Source organism: Canis lupus, chromosome 31, assembly GCF_011100685.1.
Source record: "Canis lupus familiaris isolate Mischka breed German Shepherd chromosome 31, alternate assembly UU_Cfam_GSD_1.0, whole genome shotgun sequence".
Classification (NCBI taxonomy): Eukaryota; Metazoa; Chordata; class Mammalia; order Carnivora; family Canidae; genus Canis; species Canis lupus.
In genome coordinates, this window is record NC_049252.1 from 19640906 (window position 1) to 19665674 (window position 24769).

Consider the following 24769-nt stretch of genomic DNA (forward strand, 5'->3'; position numbering starts at 1 on the left):
TTTGTTTGTTCATTTAACAGTCCTGGAATTTTACCTTTACATGTAGATTGCAGGTGAACTTGCACTGATTATCAATGATCTCCAGATTCCTTATAAGATTTCTTAACAGATAGATATCCATTGTTACTTTGCCCCCAAAATTAAAACATTAAAAAATATTTTCCTAATCTTAGTGAGAAATAACTGACATATATCACTGCATATACCTTGATGGCTTAATGTACATGTATTGTAAAATGATTGCCACAATGGGTTTGGCTAAAATCCATTTTATCATATAGATGTGACAAAAAAAATGATTTTCAATTTGTGATTAGAGTATTAGGATTTACTCTCTTACCTTCTTTCCTATATGTTAGACAGTGTTGGTAGCTCTGGTCATCATGTTGTGCCTTATACATCCCTATGACTTCTTTTTCTTACAACTGGAAGTTGTACCTTTTGACCACCTTCTCCAATTTCCCCTCTTCCACCCTTGCCTCCAGTGACCACAAGTCTGCTCTCAAAGAGAAACACAAAGGAATAATTTTTAAAACTCTCAAGTTTGCAAAAGGATCTTTTCCCATAAAATGTAGAACGTAATCATATATTGACCACCAAACTAAGTACTTGAGAGGTAGTGTGAAAGCAGCCAGTTACTGCATGATTTCATATGAAATATTTGAAGTATTTATTATATTGACTATGATTTCAAATGCATTGAAATATATTTCCTGAAGCTTTTGTAGATGCTATCATTCACCTTTATCCTCATATTTTCATTAAGTTCACAGACTTTAGGGAATAAAAAAACTTAACATACAGCAAAACCAGGTTTTCTATCCCCAATATTATAGTAAGGAGGATTTAAAACGTGAGAGAACAACTGGGAGAACATGTAATAGCACCTCTGCTGGGACTCATACTCTCTAATGATGAGCAGAGTTATTTGTATTAGAGCATCAAAAATTGAGCAAAAGCTAAAAACCAAGGGAAGAAGGTAGGAAGGTCCACATCTTTCTATCCCTCCTGAAACAGGTTTTCATATAGAGCTTTAAATATTCTATGTGTAGTATTGTGAATATTATATTAAGTGATATTTAAATAAGAGAAAACAACCTCTTTCCCCATATAAATTGTTAAATCATGTAAAATCTAGTAAACTTTTCAGAAGTTTGACACAGTTATTATATGGGTTATCCAAACATCTTAAAATATTATCCATTGCAACATTCAGGAAATGAATAGATATTGAATATTACATTATGAAGAAATGTATATATTTTTAGTATCCATATTAATAAAAATGACTTCTCAAATTATCAATGAAATATCTGACAATTATGATGTTATGAATATAATGAGTGATGTTTTGATAACACTAATGATACCATGGTATTTCCAACTAACATTTAAAACTATAATTACCGGGGATCCCTGGGTGGCTCAGCGATTTAGCGCCTGCTTTTGGCCCAGGGCGCGATCCTGGAGTCCCGGAATCAAGTCCCACGTCTGGGTCCCTTCATGGAGCCTGCTTCTCTCTCCTCTTGTGTCCCTGCCTCTCTCTCTCTCTCTCTCAATCTCAAATAAATAAATAAATAAATAAATAAATAAATAAATAATCTATCTTTAAAAAAATAATAAAACTATAATTACCATGACATGTAGAAACAAAAATTGATAAATACATGGATTTTCATTATGCTTACATTTTTATATTATACATCCTTCTAGGGAACCCTGGGTGGTGCAGCGGGTTAGCGTCTGCCTTTGGCCCAGGGCGCGATCCTGGAGACCCGGGATCGAATCCCATGTCGGGCTCCTGGTGCGTGGAGCCTGCTTCTCCCTCTCCCTCTGCCCATGTCTCTGCCCCTCTCTCTCTCTCTCTCTGTATGACTATCATAAATAAATAAAAATTTAAAAAAAAATTATACATCCTTCTAGTTTACTTTTATTTTGCATTTAAATAATGTTGCAAAAGGGACATTATAATGCACAAATATTTTTAATTTTCTTCCAATACTAGCAATACAAATGATATTAGATTGTATTCTCATTTTCTTTTAAATCAGGCATATAAGAAAGCAGAATGAAGAGCAATTTTGAGCTCTTCATTTTCATAGTGAAGCCACAAGTTTTCATCACTCCCAAGATATTTTGGTGACTGGTAGTAAAATTGCCAGGAAGCACTTTATTAATACGTCTGATTACTTTTGAAGTTTATTTCTGTTCTTTCTTCTTCCTTCCTTCCTTCCTTCCTCTCTTTTCCCCTCTCTTCTTTCCTTCTTTCCCTTGTGTTTATTGCATTAGATCCATTTTCTATCATAACATTGTTAGTTGAGCATGTCAAAATGATTAGAAAAGACAGCTTATTTGCACTGGTTACTGTTTTTAAATTTTTTTTTAAAATTTTTTATTTATTTATGATAGTCATCACACAGAGAGAGAGAGAGAGAGAGGCAGAGACATAGGCAGAGGGAGAAGCAGGCTCCATGCACCGGGAGCCTGACGTGGGATTCGATCCCGGGTCTCCAGGATCACGCCCTGGGCCAAAGGCAGGCGCCAAACCGCTGCGCCACCCAGGGATCCCCTGGTTACTGTTTTTAAAAAATATTTTATTTATTTATTTGAGAATGAGAGTGAGAGAGATCACAAAGGAAAGGGAGAAGCAGACTCCCTGCTGAGCAAGAAGCCTGATGTGGAGCTAGATCCCAGGACCCCTGTATCATACCTGATCAGAAGGCAGCTGCTTAACCAACTGGCCACCCAGGTGCCCCTGCATGAGTTACTGCTTATATTCACAGTCACAGGTTGCACTGAAGAACATCCTCTAGTTAATTTAAGAAGTCAGTAGTAAATAAACATGATTAAAGACAACATACACAAATGAAATGCAAAATGAGCACAATTTCTATTATTTGGCCACATTCTTATCTGTGATTTGTTTTCACTCTTGTTTTCTAAGTGTCATGTGTGTTCCAGATGAAAATTATAAAAGAAACAAGTAACTGATAATTAGGCAGGAAAAAAGAGAGGAAAAACCAGAAAAATAAATATAAGTGTTCCCTTCATACACATCCTACTTGTCAGCAAGCTAAGTATATTACATTCTCTCAACAGTCCTGTTGAATTTTGTAGATTGCTTATAATAACTGAACTTCTTGCAAAATGCTTTAAAGAAGCCTCTTCAGGTTTGAGCACTTTACCCAGTAGGCTGCTTTGACAGTGCCAATTAAAGATACTAGAAAAAAAGACGATGAGAATTTGCCTCAAAAAATAAAACAAAAATCACAGAACATGCTATTAATATGGGTTAAAAGAGGGGAACAGATAACTTTTGAATCTTTTTCTGTACAGTTTGAATTTTCTGTATAGTCTTTGAAAATATTCTTGAGACTCAATAGAATTAGAGCAAAGGAAATAAAAGAATGTGTAACACATACACACAGCTAAAAAAGATAGGCAAAACTAACACAAATAAGGAAATAACTATGATAATACTTTTAAAACATTTATATATTCTTGAAATTTATGTACATCATACAAATGCAGTATGATTTTCAACCATTTAATCAACTTGCAATCATTAATATTGTTCCTATAAACATTCATAGGGTAAGAAAAGTATCTATTAGAAGAGATGCATTCCCAGAATAAAACTGAAAAAGTACACAAAACAGAAATTATAGGATTGTTACTTATAAAAGAAAAAACACATAAGTAAAATATATACTTCTTATCACTCTGATTAGGGAATACTACTACTACTTGTTTATATCTGGGCTTACAATAGAGCAATGTAAGAGATAACTGCATACCTCTGTGGCTAAAGAGCAATTTATAAATATTACTTTTACATTACAGTCTTACTTTGGAAATATTTTATAATATACATTTACAATGTTAATGTATTTTTTAAAGATTTTTATATATTTATTTTAGAGTATGCACACAAGCTTGGAGAATGGGGAGGCAAAAGGAGAGAATCTTCAAGCAAACTCCCCCAAGACCCATAAGATATGACCTGAGCCACCCAGGTGCCCCATAGAATGTTAATGTATTGAGACAATTTGTATCCCCACCAAAATACTTGAAAACTGGAAGTATTTTTATATCACAGTCTCAGCTGTAGGGTCAAATAAATTTGGTCTTTTTAACAACGTCGAGGGTACAGTTGGTGGAGAAACAATTTGCTCTCTATACTCAATAGTGTAGATCATGCAGCTGTGGTATTCTTTTATCATGTTCTGTTTCCCAAGAAATGCACCCATTTATGGTGATAATATAGACAACAAAGAGTAATAACAGCTCAAATTAAGGAAAAATGAGGTCTTGTCTAATATATAAGATATCTCTAATGAAATAAAGTTTTCTGATATTCAAGATGATTCATTTGATAACTATATTAACAAAACAATTAGCTTAAAGGGAAGAATTGAGAAAATATATTTTGAAAGGTTACACAAAAAGCCTGAAAAATGAATGACTTTATGGAAATATTGAGAAAGACTAAAGAATATAGAAAAAGAAGTAATAGAGTAATGAATTAAAATTACTTTTCTGTTTTTTACACTCTTTTATACTTGGAATTTTAATACTTGGGATTTTAAACAAACATGTATATGTTTAAATTTAAATTCAAAAGTATGACTTAGTTCTTCCATTTCCCAAAACAAAAAAACTAAAAATATTACTTAGAATGTATATTAAATATTATTGAAAATATCAATTTAAATATGTATGTGTATTACTTGATTTGGGTAAAGAGAAAATCACTATGTCCTCAATAAGGAATGTTACAAGGAAAGCAAATCTCATCAAATTAATACAATATCAATCAAAATGCCAATTGAATTTTTTGGAACTTAATAATTCTAAATTCCATGACAGATCAAAGAATCAGAATAGTCAAAACACATTAAAACAAAACTGAAGAAAGCTATGAAGGAGGTTCAGGGGTTTCCATTATCACTCACTGAATGTATCTTAAAGTTGCATTACAAAAATAAATAAACAATGTGGAATTGGAAGATCCATGTAACAGAATTTTGTACATTTTAGTAAACTGCTGATACTTATTGAGTGTTTACTATGTATTCCAGATTAAATATAGTATATAATGGTTAGTACCCTTAGGGGAGATACTATGATTATTTCAGTTTTACAGTTGAGTAAACCGAAGTTCACTGAACTTCATATCTTGCCCAAGATCAATGTCATACCACTAACTAGCAACAAAAAAGAGATTTGATACAGGCCTTCAAAGAAATGGCATTGTCCAGGAACGTCCTCCCTACTTGATCTCATGGTAAACACATATTCATTTTTGAACCTTTTTTCAGAATCAGTAAACATTTTCTTTTCAAATACGATGTAGTTAGTCTTTAGAGTCGTTTGTATTTTTTAATTTTTAAGCCACATTTTATTTGAAGTCTGGTTCTTAAGTCTCATAACTCGCATTATTTGAATGTTGCAATTCTCCCTCAACTCTGGCATTTAAAAATAATTTTTGCCTGACAGCAACTTACAAGTTTCATATGAACAAAGTGAGACTATCAAATTTATGGGTCCTAGTATGAGACCATTATTTTACTAAACGTATAAAGCTTTAAGAAAAGATTTCTAGGGACAACATCAATCATAATTCAAATTTGCTAATTACAACTCAATATCCCCAGAAATATCACTGATATCTGGAATTACTTTAGGTAGCTCCAATGTTGTAAATCTATAGATTTAAAAGTAAAATTATTCACTGTAAAATTACTCAGAATGCTTAGGATCAGGACAAAGCAGATTAGATGTTTTAAGAGATTGTTTAATGGGGTGGTGGAAGTGAAATGGTTTGTTAATCTCACTCCAAAAATCAAAATTTATGTACTTTTCAACAAATGGCAAAATTACTGCTGAAGATTTGACTTTTCAATTTTTGTTTTCACCTGTCATCAAAAATGCCTTTACCTCATGCTAAGGTTACAAATGAATAGGTCCCAGCCTATTTTGTATCTTTTCATTATAACTACTGATGCCTTTCTGAAGATATATCATGATTCCTGTCAACATATATATGAACCACTCCCATCTCATTTGTAAACTATTTCTAGCTCAAATGGCTAAGCATATTAAATTATCTTGAACTGAAAAAAAAATTATCTTGAACTGTAAGTTCTGTTTTAGGTATAAGGATTTTCTGATCTTTCTAAGGCTTAAGCATACTCATTTTTGTTTATACTCTTTACTGGGAATAATCTGAGTAGTAAGGTATAAGCTTAAGATAATAAATGTAAATAATTCATGTCAGTGTAAGTGAAAGATGAAATTTATACTATTTGACCAAACACAGCTTGATAAACATGAAATGTAATAGTTAATAATAAGTATCCTGAAATATTGGTGCTTTAATCATTCTTAATTTTGATGTGATATGGACTTATATAAAACTTCTTAGTCACTTCTAGTTTTCTTTTGTGCAGACCTTTTAAAAATGTTTTAATTTCTACTTTACTTTTCAAATAATTATCCTCATATTATTACAAATTTTTAAAATCGTAATGTCTACAAAATCACTAAATACCTACTTCATGCACGTGAAACTTATAATGTGCTGCTGCTAGTTCTCATTAACTAGGGATTTGATCATTATGTGTTGAAAATTTTGAAGATTAATTACATAGATACATCTCATTTTGTAAGATTATCTTCTCTTTATCCATCATCAATCTTTTCTAATTATATATACACTTGAATATGGAGAGAAAGAAAAGTATTTCAAATGTATTTATCAATTGCTGGAGGGCAGATGGAGAATATACGATGTTCAAGTGATCTTTTTATCCATTTATATTTTACTTCTTTATTTTGTTAAATGAATTATATAACCTATCTGAAAAAGTGTTTTTCCATGATCTGAAATTTATTTGACCTAACCTCTTCCCTCTTGCTATACCTTTATGTTATGCAAGCTAGTTCTGTAATAAACACACAAATCTGAAGATATATTGATTTATGAAAGCTTGAATATCTATATTCTGTTTGTGGAATATCATATATTATTTGGTTCCCTGACTTCAGCCAATTCAAAAATTAACAGAAATAGCATGTAAAGAGAGTTGATTTTTAATGTGATAAGTGATTAATTACTTTAAAAGCTATATTAATAACAAATGAGTCCAATTTGGTTGAAGGGCATCATCATGGAAAAGTAGGGATGGGAAGTAAACAAATTTCAGCTCTACAACCAGGAATTCTAAATGACCATAGCTCTAACTGGACACAGGTGGCTGTTTTCTCAGGAGAGCACTTCATAATAGGTTTTAAATGAGGAAATGGGAATCATCAGTTTTAGATACTTTTGAAATCTCACAAGTGTGAAAGCCTTCATACATCATAACTGAAATAATGGGAAGTGATTAATAAACGTCATTGACATAAATGAGCTGCCAGATGTATCCAATCCTCAAGTGAGTAAGAGAAAAAAATGCAAAAGAACCTCATAAAATGTGTCATAACAGTTTGTGACAACTTATGTTAAACCATAGAGATGATTCCTGTCTCCCAAATAATGTAATTTTAGAAAGCTAAGTTATTTATTTATAAGAATAAATTCAAGTTCCATATTTTAGCATTTGAAAGATTGCATTTTTCTTCTATCTCAAAGCATAATTATAAACAAACCCAAACGCAAATTATGCATAAAATATAATGAGTCCCTCAATCATATTAACAAAGAGGGGAATATATATTGTACTTCAGTGAAAGTAAGAGATATAAAAGAAAAAAATAGTCCTTGATATGTTTACTACAAAAACAATTTCAAATAGTTAATTTCTTAGATTTTAATTTTAAAGCTAAATATTAATTTAATTAATTTATGCTGTGATGCATGTTATTGGGTGGTCATTTTAAAGTTAAATTTTGGAAAGTCATGTGAAAATAGCAAGTTTTACCTCTCTTGTAAGAAAACCAATTGTAAGATTGTAAGAAAACTAATCTCTGCAAAGATTCAACATTTTAATATATCTTATAAAGAATATTTTTTTTTCAATTTTAATGCAAACTCTGTAGTCCAATCACATTAAAACAATAATGAAATCATATTTGGTAAGTATGATGATTCAGCCATTTTCCTATCAGGTAAATTTTGGTGTCATGTCAAACAATGTGTCTCTCAGAGGTTCTCAATGTCAAAACAGATTCCGCTATCTTTAAGTATTCACCAAAGGCTTTATTTTATTTTATTTTTTTAATTAGTGGGAATAGATTTTTTAACTATGCTATATCCCACCCCTAAATTTTTTGGATTATTGGGAAGTGATCCAGGCCTTGGGTTACTTTATATGCTCTATAGTTTATTTAACATGTAATGAGTGTGAAATGCACTCTGTTACTTGGTACTAATCGATATTTCTTTGCTTAGAACAATAATGTATATCCATTCATTATATGTGTGTGTGTGTGATTGTATTTTAGGATATACCAAATACAAAGCACTGTGTACCATAAGTAACATAAAGTTGAATAAAACGCTGGCTTCTTCAACTAAAAGCTTTAAAACTAGTGGAATCTCTTTGGTCATTTTATCTTTTCTTAGTGTTAAATATGGTTAACCCTAAAATATTTTTTTCAAAATAAAACTGGCTCGTTAATGTCCGTTTACTACTTTACTCATGAGTGTTTCACTTATGTAATGTCAGTGCCCTGAACTCAATATGCATTAAGTGAAACTAACCATCATCTTTCCTAAAATATTTCTTCTGATATTACTATCTCCTTCAACAAAGGGCTAATCTCTTCTTCAGCTACCTCTATTGTGCTGTCTGGAATAGCTTGTGATTGCTGAACGTGGAGGAGACATCTTGAATAATGAGTTGGCCTTGGGAACAGAAACAAAGCACTAAGCAAGAATGTAGAAGAAATCTATAGTTTTTGTATTTTTTCAGCAACATGCCACCACTTTCTGATTTTTATAAATATATCATGTAAAAAACGCTATTTTCCCAATGTCGTTTCATGCTTTGTGTCACTCATATTTAAGCATAATTTTAACTAATATGTATTCGCTATCCCTTCCTTTTCCATTCTAGTAGCAAGTCCTTACTTATCTACAAGTAATCCTAATGCTTAACTAGCCTACTCATTTTTAGAGTATATGTTAGCATTCATTTGTTCAAATGCATATTTAATGTTTTCCTGTCAGTTTATTACGTGACAAGCAAAAGAAAAGTGAAAAGTTCTTTCATCATGGATCTTTTTTTTTTTTTTTTTTTTTTCATCATGGATCTTTGATTTCAGTTGGGGATGATAGAAAATAAATAATAAGATTTACTGTATGTCAAATAATGAAATATAGAATACAGTTTTTTCTTTGTAAGACTGTATGATATGAAAAATTGCATATTCTAGAATTATTTTTACTTGATCAAGCGATGCTCTTCTTTACCATTCAAATTAATTTTTAATTAGGCCCATAAAGGGAAATGTGGCTTGAACCTTTGTCTTCAGAAACAGATGGATTCTAAGATGGCTTTGCTGAAATCTGTTTGCATACAGAGCTTTAGAAGATGTGGGGAGAATAAAACTTAAGGGGATCGGGTAGGATGAGCTTTTACAGAAACAATAAACAAAAAATCCCGTGTAGCCATTAGGTAGGAGAACACAATGTTCTCACCCTGTATCTGGGTTCGGGGGAAGAAGGATTATACATTCAAGAAACCAAATTAATTATTATTTTACATTACAAAATGGTATGAAAGCATCACTAGGTTTTGTGGGTTTTTTTTAAATATTTCTATCCATGTTAACCAAAGGGGAAACCCCAATTTTCCTTCCCTTTGCCACAGACTGTTACATTGATTTAGCCCTGTGATGGGCTGGGTCGGCAGATCACATTGTAGCAATAACAAGCCATTATAGCTCCACCTCTGAGTCATGGCAACAGTTGTCCTGCTTTTTGTCAAAACACTGATACCACCAGTTACTTCCAGGAGTATGCATTGCTTGGCACTGGAGCAGCCTCAGAACATGGCTGTAATTCGTCAGCCTGAGAGAAGTGGCAAAGTAAATGCCATCCCCGAGAGCAGACACCACAGTGAGCCTGTAAGACACACTTTACAAGTTTTGCAAAATTTTGGAGTGGGAGTGTCTTGCTGGGAACTGGAATTCCTACATATAATGATGGGGATGAGAATAAAGATAATGTGAGTTTAATTTGTTTTACTCATATACATTTGAGAACTAGACTGACCTATAGGTTTTTTAATTAGGTATAACACACTACATTAAGAATGGCATTTGCATAAAAAAATGGTGATGGCATATTCATCCTATGAGATCAATTGCATTAATATTACCTTTGCTATATTTTGAAAGATTTTATATAGCTCAGTCTTTTCCTAGAACATTTGAAAGGAAAAGTGAGAAAAAATATGTGCCTGATAGTTGAGGGTGTTTTTCTTCTATATTTTTTTTCAGTTGCTATTTAAGTTTCTTTTTTTGTAAATATGCCTATCTATTTTTTAAGATTTTATTTACTTATTCATGAGAGATACAAAGAGAGAGGCAAAGATGTAGGCAGTGGGAAAAGCAGTCTCCCTATGAGGAGCCTGAAATGGGAATTCATCCCAGGATCCTGGGATTACATCCTGAGTCCACAGCAGACGCTCAACCACTAGGCCACCCAGGTGTACCATATCTGTGTTTTTATCAAAGTTTTAGCCCTTATGTTTAGGTCTTTGATCCTTGCTTAGTTAATTTTTGTATGTGGGATAGACAAATGGTCCAGCTTAATTTCTTTGGATGTGAATATGCAGTCTTCCTAGCATCATTTATTATTTATTTAATAATCATTTATTTTTCCCCATTGAATTTCCTTGACACCTTGTCGAAATCAATTATCCATAGGCATAAGGATTTATTTCCGGATTCTAAATTCTATTTTTTGTCTTATATATAGTCATTATTCAGATAGCATCTTGTCTTGATCACTGTAGCGTTATAGTAGGTACTGAAATGGGAAATGTGGCTTCTTTGTTTTTCTTTTTCAGATCTGTTTCTTACTTAAGTGCCCTGACAAAAATCTTCAGTAAAATGATGAATAGAAGTGGCAAGAAGGAACAACATTGTATTGTTCTTAAACTTATGAGCAATGATTTCAGTCTTTCATCATTAAATATGATGTTCTTTATTTTTCAGAAAATGCTTCTTATCTTGGTTCTATTCTGCACCTGCTTCAGATGGGACCTGTCCCACATGGTTGCTGAGAGCCTGTGCCTCTGCTACTATTACACAAGGCCTTTATGTATCTGGTTTGAATCGGCTCACAATCGGCTCAAATCTACAATCTCCCTCTGGGTCCACAGCCATTTTTTAATATATCTGCATACCTTTTTTAGAGTAGGAGAATTTCATTGGCTTTATGCCACCATTCTCCTACAGAAGTAAGCATTGATGGCGGTGGTCAGATGTAGGATCACTCTTATAAGTACAGGAGATTAAGAAAGGATGAAGTAAAATTTTTCAAGCAAAATTTTCAGTAAAATTTTGTCTTATTCTCTCATGTCTATACCAATGATGCTGCTATTTCTACTTTGACAAGTTCTCTGGATATCCCCTGATGTTCTTTGCCAGAGACTGGCTGTACACACTGCTAGATGGTGAAAGCATGATGCAAGGTACTACATGAACATCGTGTATTTCCTTCTTTTTTTAAGATTTTTTTTAATTTATTTTTTATTGGTGTTCAATTTACTAACATACAGAATAACCCCCAGTGCCCGTCACCCATTCACTCCCACCCCCCGCCCTCCTCCCCTTCTACCACCCCTAGTTCGTTTCCCAGAGTTAGCAGTCTTTACGTTCTGTCTCCCTTTCTGATATTTCCCACACATTTCTTCTCCCTTCCCTTATATTCCCTTTCGCTATTATTTATATTCCCCAAATGAATGAGAGCATATAATGTTTGTCCTTCTCCGACTGACTTACTTCACTCAGCATAATACCCTCCAGTTCCATCCACGTTGAAGCAAATGGTGGGTATTTGTCGTTTCTAATAGCTGAGTAATATTCCATTGTATACATAAACCACATCTTCTTTATCCACTCATCTTTCGTTGGACACCGAGGCTCCTTCCACAGTTTGGCTATCGTGGCCATTGCTGCTATAAACATCGGGGTGCAGGTGTCCTGGCGTTTCACTGCATCTGTATCTTTGGGGTAAATCCCCAACAGTGCAATTGCTGGGTTGTAGGGCAGATCTATTTTTAACTGTTTGAGGAACCTCCACACAGTTTTCCAGAGTGGCTGCACCAGTTCACATTCCCACCAACAGTGTAAGAGGGTTCCCTTTTCTCCGCATCCCCTCCAACATTTGTTGTTTCCTGCCTTGTTAATTTGCCCCATTCTCACCAGTGTGAGGTGGTATCTCATTGTGGTTTTGATTTGTATTTCCCTGATGGCAAGTGATGCAGAGCATTTTCTCATATGCATGTTGGCCCATGTCTATGTCTTCCTCTGTGAGATTTCTGTTCATGTCTTTTGCCCATTTCATGATTGGATTGTTTGTTTCTTTGGTGTTGAGTTTAATAAGTTCTTTATAGATCTTGGAAACTAGCCCTTTATCTGATATGTCATTTGCAGTCAACAAAACTAAAAGACAACCTACAGAATGGGAGAAGATATTTTTTTAAGATTTTACTTATTCATGAGAGACACAGAGAGGCAGAGACATAGGCAGAGGAGCCTCCCCACATGGAGCCCAATGCAGGACTCGATCTCAGGACTCCGGGATCACAACCTGAACCAAAACCAGATGCTCAACTACTGAGCCACCTGGGTGTCCCAACGTCATGTATTTCAAGAGAGACTCCTTTAAGCCTCCCTCTGACATTTTTCCCACAGTGTAAAGAGGGCTCAGTGCATCGTACACTCCAGCTCTCTTCCATTTTTCTAGGTTAAATAGTTCCATTTTAATTTGGAGATGAGTGTAGGAGTATATTAAACCAAGCACCGAGGTTCTTCCTGCTTGAACATAAATATTCAAACTTAAAAGTTTCCTAGTTCTTGTCTCTGGTGTCATTTTAACACCCTCCTCTGAGAAAAATCCCTGCATCAAAAAGAAGAAGACTAGGGAAGTAAAATGCATCAATTAATAGCTCTTCATCACATGGGCACACACACACACACACACACACACACCTAAATTCAGATTTTTGTAAATGTAATTGAAGATTTAATTGCAATCTAACTCAGAATTTTCTACAACCCATGAAGGCAGGAGGCTGTACTATGCATAATGAGTAAAATAAAAATTCTAATGAATACTACCTTAAAAGGGGTAATTTTATCTAATAAAAATTTGTTTTGAAAGAAAAAAAATCAGCATTAAAATTGACATTTTTATGATGCCTTGTCATAAACCTTCAACTCAGTGCTATAATTAAATTACTAATTAAAAATAAATGTCCTTTAGAAATATAAATTCCTGGGGCACCTGGGTGGCTCAGTAGGATAAGCAGATAACTCTTGATTTTGGCTCAGGTCATGATCTCAGGGTCCTGGAATTGAGCCCCACAACAGGGTCTGTGTGCAGTGGGAAATCTTCTTGAGGATTTCTCTCTCTCTCTGCTGCTACCCCCACTCATGCTCTCTCTCTCAAATAAATAAATAAAACTTGAAAAAATATAGAAATTCCTCTAATGGTGTACAATCTGTACATTTAAAAATAAATTTAAAGGTATAAAAAAAAAAAAAAAAAGGTATATATATATTTATATATATCTTCTTGGTTAGGCTTAATTTTCATGACAGAAGTGTATTGTTTTTTAGAGTATGGTATTCTCCATCTGGAGATAGAGAAAGAGTTACTAGATTAACTCTAAAATAGTAAATTTCTATATTTAAAAAAAAATCTAAGCTATTTCCCAATTCTAATTTAATTAGTACACACAGAGTTGTAGCCAAATGTGTTATGGTTTGCCTACAAAATCTGCTCCTTATAGCTAGCCACATAATGCCTATTTGTGAAATGAACTGTATTATCATTTGTCTTGTTGTCAGTATCCAAAGTTGTGACAATTACAGGATGACTGTTCAATGGATACTTATTAATGGCAAAAATCGATAAGACTTGGCATTGTCTCAACTGATAGATACCTTATCATAGTATTATGGGAACTATTTGGTTAATCTTTTTGTAATTCTGCTTTTTAAAAATCTAACTCTGATGATGAGTGATGTTGAGCATCTTTTCATGTGTCTGTTAGCCATCTGGATGTCTTCTCTTTTTTTAAAATATTTTATTTATTTATTCATGAGAGACACAGAGAGAGAGAAAGAGACAAAGACACAGGCAGAGGGAGAAGCAGGATTCCCGCAAGGAGCCCAATATAGGACTCTGTCCCAGATCCCAGGATCACATCCTGAGCCAAAGGCAGGAGCTCAACCGCTGAGCCACTCAGGCGTTCCTGGATGTCTTCTTTAGAAAAGTGTCTATTCACGTCTTCTGAGCATTTCTTAACTGGATTATTTGCTTTTTGGGTGTTGAACTTGCAATGTTCATTTTATTTATTTATTTGTATGTTTGTTTTTTTAGAGAGATCAAGAGAGAGAAAACATTGGGCAGCCTGGGTGGCTTAGCAGTTTAGCGTTGCCTTCAGCCTGGGGTGTGATCCTGGGGACCCAGTATCGAGTCTCATGTTGGGATCCCTGCATGGAGCCTGCTTCTCCCTCTGCCTGTGTCTCTGCCTCTCTTTCTCTCTGTGTCTCTCATGAATAAATAAATAAAATCTTTAAAAAGAGAGAGAGAGAGAGAGAACACATGCAAGCAGTGAGGAAGGGTGGAGGGAGAGGGAGACAAGGAATTTTAAGCAGGCTTGAAACCCAGCACAGAGCCCAACTTGGTGCTCAATCTTGAAACCCTGAGCTTATGACCTGAGCTGAAATCAGGATCAGATGCTTTACCAACTGAGCCACCTAGGCATTTCGATAAGTTCTTTATAGATTTTGGATACCAACCCTTTATTAGACATGTCACTTATAAATATCTTCTCTCATTCTGTAGGCTTTTAGTTCTGTTGATTGTTTCCCTTGCTAGGCAGAAACTTTTAATGAAGTCCTAGTAGTTCATTTTTGCTTTTTTCCCCCCTGCCTGTGGTGAGGTGTCAGGTAAGAAGTTCCTACAGTCAAGGTCAAAGAGGTTGCTGCCTGTGTTTTCCTCTAGGATTTTGATAGTTTCCTGTTTCACTTTTAGGTCTTTCATTCGTTTTGGAATTATTTTTGTCTATGGTGTGTGAAAGTGGTCCAGGTTCATTCTTCTGCATCTTACTGTTCAGTTTTCCCAACACCATTTGTTAATGAGACTGTTTCTTTCCATTGGATTTTCTATCCCGCTTTGTCAAAGATTAATTGACCATTAGAGTTTTAGGTCCATTTCTGGGTTCTTTATTATGTTCCATTAATCTATTTTTGTGCCAGTACCATACTGTCTTGATGATTACAGCTTTATAATGGAGCTTGAAGTCTGGAATTCTGATGCCACCAGTTTGGGCTTTCTTTTTCAGGATTGCTTTGGCTATTCAGGGTTTTTGTGGGTCCATACAAACTTTATGATTGTTCCAGTTATATGAAAAATACTGGTTGTATTCTGAAAGGGATTGCATTAAATATGTAGGTTGCTTTAGGTAGTATAGACATTTTAACAATGTTTGCTATTCCAATTCATGAGCATGGAATGCTTTTCCATTTCTTAATGTCTTCAATTTATTTCATAAGTGTCTTATATTTTTTCAGAGTATAGATCATTTGCCTTGTATAGGAAATAAAACTTATCCTTCAACCCTGCCCTCGTGCTTGGTTGTCTCTCAAACCTTTGAAATTGTCCAAGCAGTTTATGTCATTTTTAGTATCTTCCAGTAGTTGAGGGTATATGCCAACACCAATTAGTGTCCCAAATGGGAGTCTAACACCTGAATCAGGCTGATTGGAAACTGGAAACTGTCTGAGGAGGCGGCAGCTTTTAAAGATAGTAAATATATATAGTCCTATGGAATCACAAACATAAACCCCACTGGCCACAGACCCAGGTGACCTGGAGATGTCTCCTGGGTTGTAGTGGAAAAAACTAGGGCTCCAGATGAATGCATAACCTCCTTTCTGAGAGAAGGAGGTGAGAGTACCTTCACAGCTTCTAGATACCAAACATGAAGGCTGCCTTTAAGACTGAAGTTCCTGGTTAAAAAAGTAGGGTTCTTTCACAGGAAGGCTAGAGGTGTGTTTCACTCTAGTGTCTGTGCAGTGCCCTGCGGGGACCTGTCTCTCTGATTATTACAGAGCCAGTGGAACCCAGGAATACAAGCCCCCTCCCCCAGGCCACTGATCAAAAGTTATCCCTCGAATAGCAGCTGCAAGGTCAGGGCACCCCACATAAAAACTGGGGCACCATATGCATGTAAGAGCTTCCCTCTGAGATATGCTGGAACTCTGGAGCATGACAGAGGGAATCTTGAAGTTTACTTGGAGATCAACTTACTTTTCTACCATTGGATTAATAGCCCAAATAAATAGATAGAAAAGGCAAGAAAGCAAGAAAGCAAAAGAGAAAAAAGAGGGAGTAAAGGAGAGAGAAAGGAAAGAGGGGAAGGAGGGAAGGAGGGAGAGAAGAAGGGAGGAAGGAAGGAAAGGGAGGAAAATAAGTATGCTATGGTCTCCAGGTTTGTAACATATAGGAAGCTCAAACAGAAGCAACAAAGTTTCAGCTAACCCAGATAAAAATAAGGCAGCAAACTAACCAGTTAAGAGGATTTTTTGTTTGTTTCTTTCATTTGCTATTTTTCTGTGTGTGTGTGTGTGTGTGTGTGTGTGTTTAAATTGTTCTTAGGATGTAAGGCAGTGTTAGTCATCGAGTGGAAGATTCCCAGGAAAGATAAAGCCAACAGTGAAAAAAATCTAGTTGTAATTCTAAGGAAGACATATAACCATCCTTCCTTCAAAGTGGAATAGATATGGGGTGCCTGGGTGGCTCAGCGGTTGAGCATCTGTTTTCCACTCAGGGCATGATCCTGGAGTCCTGGGATCGAGTCTCACATTGAGTCCTGCATCGAGTCCCACATTGGGATCCCTGCATGGAGCCTGCTTCTCTCTCTGCCTATGTCTCTGCCTCTCTCTTCTGTGTCTATCATGAATAAATAAAGAAAATCTTTAAAAAAAGTAAAATAGAAATGTTTCCAAAAAATAGGCATACATATGATATTATTTTCATATCAACAAATCATTTTTCAAACAGTATGTTTTCCCTTATCAGATAATAACTGAACAATACAGACAATCACAGATCTATTCAAGTAAAGGTAGAAAGTAAAATAAGAAACTTTGTGAAAACAAAAACTGTAAACCATGATGATTATTTTGTTTTCTCATATCTAGCCTAATCAGATCTAATGTTCATTTTCTGTGCTATGGTTTGATTATACAGTAACGCTATGCCAAAAATGACTCAATGTATATTCATGAGCAAATATCAGAGTTCTTTGCATTCTAAGTTTTATAAATGTCATTCAGAAAACATATACTGTTTACTAAAATAAGCAGTCTTTATAAAGCTTTACATTTGAAAGAAATTACTACAAACTTTGTTTTTTGTAGTAAATGATTTGTTTAGAAACATCATCACAGAATAAGCTCTAGAAAAAGTCATGATTTCATCCTTTTAGAAAAGATTTACTGCGTCATTTTTAGTAATGATAAAACATGAAACTTTAAAACCAAGAAATCAATAATACTGGTTAAGGCACTAGCCTTCATATAAAATATTTTTGTATGAATATCAGTTTATATCTTCTGTACTTTTTCCAGTGAAACGTGTATTTTTCAATTTCTGATTTAGATAGGAAGCAATTTAATTAAGTAGTGACAAAATAATTGAGAAATATAAAGATGGATGGAGAGACACAGTAACCAGAAAACAGGGAGAAAGACACAGAGATAATTAAAGTGATTTGGAACTGTGTTTGTTCATTCAAATGGTAAAAATAATTTTATCAATGGAATTCAAAAGTCTTGACCCATCACCTTCATAATCTATTTCTCACCTTAGTAGAAGCTATTAGACTAAGAGCAAAGCACCAGAAAATATCTTTGTCCTGATCACTCTTCAGATATTAGAGTGCCTATTTTTTCTTACCTAGGAGCTTTGGACAAAATAGAGGGGTAGAGGTTATCTCTAGAGAAACCACAGAGCACCTCAATATACTTCGAGCTCTCAAATTCCATTTTTATATTCCTTTAAAATGTGCAGTAAACCTGTGCACTCTGAAGGAGGGTTTAGATAGTAAGTTTGTTCTCTGAGTAAAATAGGAAATTTGTAACCCTTGGAAATTGAAGAAATATCTGAAAAATTTCTTATGAAGTCAGTTCTTAGCATTTGTCAGGTACCTGTGATTTCTGTGTTGATCCATGTTGGAAGATTTCTAACACTGATTTCTAACACTGTGCTGCTCCTTGTCTATGTGCAAAGTGATTGTGGATGGAGAATGGAAGAACTAGTTCTAAAACGCAGTGTGATCATCCCTGAAGGTAATTTCACAGAAATACTGTTTACTGGGATTTTCTCAGCTATGATCAAGTCCAAAATATGTGGAGGAAAATACAAAGTCATTCTTCGAAATTCATCATTCGTTCTTTTCATTGATCTCTGATACTCTCCCTGCATTTTGACGTATTTCATTGTTAAATTCAGGGTTTTCTGAGTTGTATAAGGAATATAGTTAGAATAGGCTGAGGATGGGATGCCTGGATGGCTCAGCAGTTGAGCCTTTGCCTTCGGCTCAGGTCCTGATCCCAGGGTCTGGGACTGAGTCTCTCATCAGGCTCTTCACCGGGAGCCTGCTTCTCCCTCTGCCTATGTCTCTGCGTCTCTCTGTCTGTGTCTTTCATAAATAAATAAATAAAATCTTAAAAAAATAATAGACTGAGGATTTTAACTAAAAGATTATTTTTGGCAGAAAGCCATATGAATGGCTCAGTAATTTTGTTTTAGAATTCTCAGAAGTTGCAAAAGGTCCTAGAAGCTTCTCAATAAACCAAAACTTACTATTTAAAAGATTAAGTGACAAATCACTCATTATATATGCAAGTTCTTTTGAGTGAATATGTGGAAGGGACCAAATGGAGTGTCTATCGTTCTTATTTTCAATATAACAAAGAGCAGTGACTCTAACTAGCTACATAGTAACTCTAAGAAAAATAAAATGATTTTTATAGTTAGACAAGTAGCATATATTTTAGAGAAAAAGAAATACTCTACACATTGGATCTTGTTTAATCTTTCCAACATATGAGTTAGCTTATATTGTTCATGTTTTCAGTGTGCAGTGAAGTAGTGAGGAACAAATCAATACAGGTAGGACCCCAATAGTATCTGCTATGGAGAATGTTACCCTTCTCTTCCCTTCTTCTACAAATTCTCCCCATCCGCTGACCTCCAGTTGGGAATATACCTGGTGATATAATGGGAAAGGATGATCTGATTTTAAAAACAAATAAACTTTCTACATGAATAGGATTTCTCCTCTATTAATCAATCATATAAAATATAACATGCAAAGTGTATTTGAAATGTTACTTAATCACTCTTGTTTCACAACTCATTTTGGAGGAAAAACAAAGAGCGCTATTGGATGAATAGCAAGAAAAATGACTTTTAAAATACAAAGAAACAAAAAAATTCTAACTAAATTGCAAATAGCTCTCAACTATTATATTCACACATATACACAAATATGCATTCATTCCCCAAACACTGTTAAACTTGTAGAAATTTAATTCCAATATAATATAAAGCTGGGGAAAAAGTTGACTATTATCAGAAGAATGAGCATTATAGAAAGGACCCCATCTTAGTATCATGAAAACAGTTTCATTGTCTGCAAAATTGTGTTTTGGATAATTTCTATTGTCTTTCCCAGAAATATTTGCTGTGACTGTGTAGGAGCTCATCTACATTCAAGTATCCAAGTAATGCCTAACTAATATCTCTAACTCTTCCAATATGTTCAGGTGTAACTAAATATTGCCTATATTTGACCAAGAAGATTATTCAGAATTTGCTTTAAAAATATGGACCCAAAACATTACATATTATTCATAATAAATTACTTGTGTTACTTTGGAAGATTAATTAGATAATAAGAGAAAAAAATAGCAGTATTCCTGCTTTCTTATTAAATTTGTCCATTAAGACAAGAACATACTGGCCTTACCTGTAAACTTCAATTATCACTACACCAACATTAAGCCCACCTCCAGGGAGACAAACTGTTTTAAACAGTGACACACACCTCTCTTCTGGCAATCGGTCTTGGCTGACATAATGAGACACAGTGAATCCCTGAACACGTGAAGCCACAGTAGTTAACTTGCTCAACCATGCCTGTAACAATTCAATTAGCAAATCCCTGTGGACATTCTGTACTTCAGCAAAATTATCTAGGCATGGTTTTACTAGGCTTGTTTTCTAATCACGTTGCCAAATCTAACTGTTTGTACAAGAGAATGTTATTGCCCTTGCCAAGAGGAAGGGTCAGCTTTATTAATGATCCCATATGTTTACATTCTTAAATTGTCATTTCATGTTCGTGATAGTGATTATGGTTAAGCAGAAGCTTTAAATCTTTGCTAGAGGGTAAGAGCCATAAGTCATATTCCTTTTGTTTACTCATTCCTTTTGGCAAGAAATCTAAACAAATAAGAGGTCAGAAATAAACAAGATTAAAGGTTAAGAAATCAGAGTTCATGGGGGGATTAATATAACTATTTATGCAAGGTCAGACATAAGTGAATGAATATCTTAGAGCCTGTGAAAACCAATACACGTAACTGGAGGGTTAGTTGCAAAATAACCCAGACCTCAAAAATACACTTCAAAGCTTTGTTAAAATTATATATAATCAAATCACTTTTTCTGGGGCACTGGGGTGGCTCAGTTGGTTAAGCGTCTGCCTTTGGGTCAGGTCACAATTCCCAAGTCCTGGGACTGGGATCAAGTCCTGCATGGGGCTCCTGCTTGGTAAGGAGTCTGCTTCTCCCTCTCCCTCTACCCCCTCACCCCTACTCCTGCCATCGCTCAAATGTGTGCATGCTCTCTCTCAAATAAATAAAATCTTTTTTTTTAAAGGCTATTTTTCTGTGGCACTTTCTACTTGTGGATTAAGCCTTACAAAAAATTAAAATAACTTCTTAATTGTCAATAAGGAACAAGTAAAATATTAATTAAAATTCTCAACACATGAGTTTTCATTTCTGTGACTTAAAATTTAATTTGTATTATTACTATTATAAGAAAATGAATAACAAGACTAGAAACTATTCATTAAATACACAGCTGTTAGCATAAGAAAACACATGAATTCTAAGAAAAATTTATTCATTTCACATGTCTTCTTCATTGAATAGAAAGGGTGGCCAAATGTCTATTGTAAACTTATTACCTCATGACATATCTAGCTATTTTTTGCAAATAAAATTATATATTTTCCAAGGTCACCCATATTTTTAATCTTTCCTGTATGTCTTTATGTACAAATCATGTTAAGAAGTGATAGAAATTTTGCCATGATCAGAGTGGACCTCTAATAAAGTAGCAACATTTCTGTTTTTCTGGATGAGCATAACTATTCTGAGATCTTAACTATTATTTTTAATATTTCTACCTTTAAAATGCAAATGCATTATCTTACAAAAGTCCACTAATAGATATAATGATCTAGATATTTCACAATCCTTGATTTCAAATTTACTTAAAACAGAAACTCCAAATTCCTAACTTTCTAGTGAACTGACCCCAGCATCATTTATACCTCCATGTTAAGAAAAGAAATTAGGAATATTAAAATTTATATAATGTGATTACAGTACTTTAAAGAAGGAATTACTTTAAGCTCTATTTTTTTTCAAGTCAAATATACCAGTGCTCATGTATATCCCTCCTTTGTGCTATGTACTTTTCTTTGCTAGCAGTTGAAGATATCAATGTTCTCTAATTTTCATTAGCAGAGGACATGTCTACCTTTTCCAAACTCAGAGAACTCAAGAAAATATTGTTTACTTTGAATTTTTGTCCCAAGTCATAGGTGCTCTCTAACATCCTTTAAAGACCAGGTCAATCTCCTGTGTGTGTGTGTGTGTGTGTGTGTGTGTGTGTGTGTGTAAAGAGAGAAACAGAGGTAGAGACAGAGAAATCTCCAAATACTGCTATCTGCAAAGACTTCATTTTGAAACCTTGACAATTACTGTCTGCACTGCTTATTAAGCTTTGCAGGATATAAAATTTCAGTCTGATTCTTTCTGAAGATTGACCTGGTCTCATGGTGACTGTTTCCCTCATTCTTTCTCCATTCTCTTCTGTAAGAAAGAGCTTCCTATTCTTCCCCATTTTATTGCTTTATTCCTAAATAAAATGCCGGACTACTGTTTTGATGTTTGACTGCTGACTTCTTTTTAGACCACATTGTCTCTTCCCTTTTGGCTCCACATATAGATAGGAGCACAAGAAGGTCAAGGAGTTTGCACTTGTGGGAAACTTGAATCTTGTTTGTAGGACCTTTAAAAAAAAAAAGCCTCAACACAGTTATTTTTTTAATATATATTTTTAAAATTTATTCAGAGAGAGAGAGAGAGAGAGGCAGAGACACAGGCAGAGGGAGAAGCAAGCTCCATGCAGGGAGACTGATGTGGGACTGGATCCTGTGTCTCCAGGATCACACCCCGGGCTGCAGGTGGAGCTAAACCGCTGTGCCACCAGGGCTGCCCTTTGTAGGACCTTTTACCCCATCTAACCCATAGCTATTATAAAGACCAAAACCCACTGACTCTGCTTTTAACCAAGCCAATCTGGACTTACTTGCATTCACTTATCTGTCCTCAGGAGTCTCTTGTGTTCCCTTACTGGGTATCCGTGAAGTGCATATCTAAACCAGATTCTCAGTGGGGAATCTCTCTGGCTTTTTAGGGCTACAGTACAATTCTTAATATATACTTATGTAAGTTGGGGCTCGTGAATGTTTATTTCACTTTATAGGTTAAAACCAAATACATTTCTATTGCATGTGCTGCTCAAATGTTATCAATTTTGACCCCTGGGAGATTTTTCAGGTTGGCTCTTTGCTCCTTTGAGGTCCCCCTATTTTTTTTGAGCACTTTCTTGATTCCTGAAATCACAAGATGCTCAAAGTTCATCTTGTATTTTCCCTACCTCGTCCCTAGAATAAACTCTTTTTTAAAAGAAGTGTTAGTTCCTTTTATTGGAGAAAAATGTTTAGAAACTAAGATCTGGATGTTACATTGGTCCTGCACTGCAAAGCCCCATTTGAATATTCTATGACAACACCTTAACAAATACTGTAGAATTTTAACTGATAAGTGCAAATCAACATAGGTCTGTATGTCTGTACCCTTGAATATTACAATTTAAGTAATATTGGGGCAGCCTGGGTGGCTCAGCGGTTTAGCACCTGCCTTTGGCCCAGGGCATGATCCTGGAGACCCGGGATTGAGTCCCACCTCAGGCTCCCCAAATGCAGCCTGCTTCTCCCTCTGCTTGTGTCTCTGCCTCTGTGTGTGTGTGTGTGTGTGTGTGTGTATGTGTCTCATGAATAAACAAATAAAGAAAGAAAACTTAAGTAATATTTACCTTATTTTTAAGGTGAAACCCTTTGAAGTATCAGCTTATGAGAGGTGGTTTAACATAGTTCACTATTTTATTGTGTGCCGAGATTGAATTTACAGGCTCTCTATGTTTGTGAGATCACACAAAAGGCAGCTCATACTTGCAACTCTCTCTTAAGGATCAGAAAATGAGCTCAGGGAAAAACCGATTTTGAGACTGGACTAAATCTCCAGATGATTGTTTTTTCCAGTTTATGTTGGATAATTCCTCTTTATTATATAATAACTTTGATACCTGTAAGAAAAGATGACCTTTATATTTTATTTGGCATGTTTGTCCTCAGGGGAAAGGGTTTTTGTTTGTTTGTTTGTTTGTTTGTTTTTCTGAATCACCTGGTCCTCATCACCAATTCTATGGTTATTAAAAAAATTAAAATACGCTGACACAAACAGATCTGTGGGTGATTGCATGCAGATATAAACTGTAGTTAGACCTTATATAATAAAAGACATTTATCAAGTGGTTGTTAGGGTCAATTGAATCTATAGCATTATGACTGAGGGAATATCACACAAGTATTTTCATTACATGGGCCTTAAAATATCTAGAAAAGTAACTTCACTTTATCTATCTCTATCAATATTGAAAGGATATTGATGATGACCAAACACAGATTATCATTGAAAGAGGTGAGTCATGGGAGATATATTAAACATGAAAACATTTAGTAAACATCACAAGCAGTAGCCTGTTCATTTATCTTTGATCAATCTTTGAAAACTTTCTTTCATGAAATACAGTATATTTCATCATGTAGCCACTGAGGAAAAGTTTATTTATATGTTCGAGAACTCTTATTTATATATATATATATATATATATATATATATATATATATATCTTGGTCATTTTGATATGTCGCTAAATAATTTCACAATAAACTAATGAGAAAATATCATATTTGAACACCTATTTATTTATATTTTTGTATCTCAAATATGAACTAAAGTAGCAGAACAAAATCTGAGTTCAATAAAATTTCATAGATTTCAAAGTATCTGTTTACTTTTCCTAACAAGTTCTAATGAAATCTCTAAAAGGAAACAGATGCTTTTGTGGAGGTGGGAAGATGCCTTT

At 34.6% G+C, this 24769-nt stretch overlaps 1 long non-coding RNA gene across 8 annotated transcripts in view; it reads left to right on the plus strand.

Annotated features, from left to right (window-relative positions):
• The window catches only part of LOC111093523, a 321727-nt gene that overhangs the window by 160568 nt on the left and 136390 nt on the right, over window positions 1-24769 (plus strand). For 2 of the 8 annotated variants that reach the window (XR_005382193.1, XR_005382196.1), the window contains one exon: window positions 8760-8965. The exons of the other annotated variants lie outside the window; for them this stretch is intronic. This is a non-coding gene — a long non-coding RNA (uncharacterized LOC111093523). Of the gene's footprint in view, window positions 1-8759; window positions 8966-24769 lie in introns of those variants that run through there. 8 annotated transcript variants of the gene reach the window in all.